General features: G+C 45.5%; 1 pseudogene across 1 annotated transcript; it reads right to left on the minus strand.

Moving 5' to 3' along the window:
- Positions 1-681: 681 nt before the first annotated feature.
- Positions 682-3441, minus strand: LOC310860001 (glucose-6-phosphate isomerase-like; annotated as a pseudogene). Its single transcript has 5 exons — positions 2014-3441; positions 1764-1922; positions 1437-1636; positions 1193-1294; positions 682-713 (listed from the first exon to the last, which is right to left on the minus strand). The product of its transcript is annotated as a glucose-6-phosphate isomerase-like (transcript).
- Between the last annotated feature and the right edge of the window lie 481 nt (positions 3442-3922).

Genomic DNA, 3922 nt, shown 5'->3' on the forward strand with positions numbered 1-3922 from the left:
CCGTCTCGAGGGTCGTGCTGAACGTGCTGAATCTTTCCTTGTCCGCGTCGAACATGGCTCTCATGTTGAGATTCCCGGCATTGGCATTGTACCATTGTTCGAGTTTCTGATAGTTCGGATCGCTTGTAAGCCCCATGGTTGCCTTGGTATCGGTGTGGGGGCCTTCCCCACCATGTCTCTCTCCCTATTTCCTGTCACCTTACTGTGTATCTATCAATAAAGGCAAATAAAAGAGCCCAACACAAACAAACAAATCATTATGTTCTTGTTTTTAATGTATTGTACATTATTGTACTTTGACTAGCAAAGGCGTTGACAATTTGGGTTGTCTATTAAGATATACAAACATTAAATCACTTTCAGAGGTTAAGGAAGAATATGGTTTGTCTTCTACAAATTTCCCTCAGTATTTACAATTTAGACACTTTTTACAATATTTCACTGGAATGGTTTGGAGGGAGATTAGTTTCACTCCAAATGATTGAGTAATTTATGTGTACCACATGCCTCTTTCCATATTCAGTCCATATGAAGGCCTATTCAAATGTTAAATGTTTATAATGTAACAGAGTCCATAATTTACAACATAATGTGAGTGATATCTGGAGAAAAAAAAAAAAATATCCAAAAAGTCCAATGTCCGTCCCATCACTCACTTTATCAAAGTCAGTATGGCCTGGTCTAGTGACTGCTTCCCAGTTGGTCGCCCACCTCTGGCAATGATATCACGGCAAACATTGTGTAAGCCCTGAATGTACATGAAACAGTGTCCGATGTCCAGTACTTCGAACCAAAACTTCTCAATTGCATCAATGAGCTCTTGTCTATTGGTGGGCTTTGCTTTGTCTTTCAGAAATGCTTTCAGATATGTCCAGACCAGCCCCATCGGATTCAAATCGGACGACCTACAATAATGATAAAAGAAATACATGTTCAGATATGTTGTGAATAATGCTTGACAATAAATTATATGAATGTGATCGGCCACCACTTACTTTGCAGGAGTCCTAATCCAGTTGATTCCTTCGTCCTCGAGGCAATCTCTGGCTGCAATGTGTGACGGATGATTGTCTGCATTGTAAGTAAGTAAGTAAATAAATAAATAAATAAATAAATAAATAAATAAATAAATAAATAAATAAATAAATAAATAAATAAATAAATAAATAAATAAATAAATAAATAAAATTACCTTGAATAAAGCGATGTGTCTGTAAACGCCAATCCTGTCTGAAAAAGGGCCCCGCGGTCTGCCTGATGACATCCTCTTCAAAGAACGTCCGATCCATGGTACCTGCACGTGAATGTAGCATAGCACAATTAGCACAAATCTGCAGAATTTTGTATACGATTGCTAACAACATTATTAATATCCAATCAAGTTTATATCTTACCTTCAAATACAAGCATAGGCCCTGGCCCACAACGTGAAATACCAGCCCACACGCGCAGCTTGACGGGAGGTTCCAGCTGTGACATCATGTCCGCTTCGTTGCATGCATCTGTGGAACTTTGAAGCGTCACGGTCGTTTCGTCCGCGAACAAGACGTCGTGCCAGTTTTCACCTACATCTAACCAGGCCTGGGCGTGTTCCACTCGTAAGGCCATGATCTTATCCGGTGTTTGTGACACAGTGCTGTGAAGAAAACAACAATCATTACTATGCGCACTGTTCTCCGTTCATTGGCAGTAGCCTATACACGTAATGTATCACATTTCTCACATGTCACTGTAGAATTATTATTTTTTTTTTTCATTCTTACCGAGTCTTCTTGTGGCTCCATTTCAGTTCTTTCAAAGCTCTCCGTATTGTTCGCAGCCCCAGGCTAATGTTGTGGCTGGTTTCCAGGGTCGCTTTAATGCTGCTTGCTGTCATTACGCAGTTCTTTCTCAGCAGGGAATCGATTGCTTGAATGGCCTGCCTGGAGACAAAATAGAATAATTAATTGTCTGTACAAATGGACACATTTGGACGAGAATTAGAACTTGTAGTGTACTGTGTGTCCAGCATACCGTGTCAATTTCCGGGCCACCTGTGGCTTGTGAGCACGCTGTCCCTGTTTGTAACGCCGCACAGTTCTCATGCATTCCGACAGGCCACTGGCCTGCAGTTCTTTGCAGGCCTCGTCTGGCGTCTTCCCCTTCATCAGCGCTTCCGTCTGGGCCAGAAAGTTGGCCGCCAGGATCTTGTGGTGAAGGTTGTCCCTGATCGGGTTCTGTGACTGGGCTGGGATCAGGAAGTCGGCAGGAATCAGTCTGGTGCCTTGATGGATGAGCTGATAGAAAGCGTGCTGCCCGTTGGTCCCCGGCTCCCCCCAGACGATGGTGTTTGACACACGAGCCATTTTTGCCGATACGCTTTCCATTGGACTCCATGTCGGCCTGCTGGAAGTAGGCCGCAAAGCGGTGCATGTACTGGTCGTAGGGCAGCATGGCGTGGGTGTCGGCCTGGAAGAAGTTGACGTACCAGACCCCCAGCATGGCCAGCAGTACGGGCACGTTCTGGTCCAGAGGCGTGTTACGGAAATGGTTGTCCATCCAGTGTGCGCCGGCAAGGAGACGCTCAAAGTTGTCAAATCCTACGTGCAGCGCAATGGAGAGACCAATAGCTGACCACAGCGAGTATCGGCCTCCAACCCAATCCCAGAACTCGAACATGTTGTCCGTGTCAATGCCAAAGTCCTTCACTTTGGGTGCGTTGGTGGACAGCGCTACAAAGTGCTTGGCAACTTCAGCTTCGTCCTTTGCCGCCTGGAGGAACCAACACTTGGCAGACTCTACGTTTGTGATGGTCTCTTGGGTGGTGAATGTCTTGGAGGCGATGATGAAGCGCGTGGTCTCTGCGTCGAGCCGGGCCAGGGTCTTGGCCATGTGAGTGCCATCGATGTTGGACACGAACCACACATTAGGTCCACCTGCCGAGTAAGACTTCAGAGCCTCGGTCACCATCAGCGGTCCTAGGTCGGAGCCTCCGATGCCGATGTTGACCACATCGGCGATGGCCTTTCCGGTGAATCCCTTCCAGTCTCCACTGCGTACTCTGTGACAGAAGGCCTTCATCTGGTCGAGCACCATATTGACCTTTGGCATGACATTGTTGCCGTCGACGTGGATGGGCGTGTTCGAGCGATTGCGCAGGGCGACGTGGAGCACGGCGCGGCCTTCCGTGAAGTTGATCTTGTCTCCAGAGAACATCCTCTCTCTGGCCTCCTCAACGCCTCTGGACTTGGCCAGCGCCAGCAGCATGGCCATGACCTCCTCGTTGATGAGATTCTTGGAGTAGTCCACCAGGATGTCTCCGTCGCCCGTCTCGAGGGTCGTGCTGAACGTGCTGAATCTTTCCTTGTCCGCGTCGAACATGGCTCTCATGTTGAGATTCCCGGCATTGGCATTGTACCATTGTTCGAGTTTCTGATAGTTCGGATCGCTTGTAAGCCCCATGGTTGCCTTGGTATCGGTGTGGGGGCCTTCCCCACCATGTCTCTCTCCCTATTTCCTGTCACCTTACTGTGTATCTATCAATAAAGGCAAATAAAAGAGCCCAACACAAACAAACAAATCATTATGTTCTTGTTTTTAATGTATTGTACATTATTGTACGTTGACTAGCAAAGGCGTTGACAATTTGGGTTGTCTATTAAGATATACAAACATGAAATCACTTTCAGAGGTTAAGGAAGAATATGGTTTGTCTTCTACAAATTTCCCTCAGTATTTACAATTTAGACACTTTTTACAATATTTCACTGGAATGGTTTGGAGGGAGATTAGTTTCACTCCAAATGATTGAGTAATTTATGTGTACCACATGCCTCTTTCCATATTCAGTCCATATGAAGGCCTATTCAAATGTTAAATGTTTATAATGTAACAGAGTCCATAATTTACAACATAATGTGAGTGATATCTGGAGAAAAAAAAA

This window comes from Protomyctophum parallelum (genome assembly GCF_964188405.1).
Source record: "Protomyctophum parallelum genome assembly, chromosome: 6".
In the NCBI taxonomy this organism is placed as follows: domain Eukaryota; kingdom Metazoa; phylum Chordata; class Actinopteri; order Myctophiformes; family Myctophidae; genus Protomyctophum; species Protomyctophum parallelum.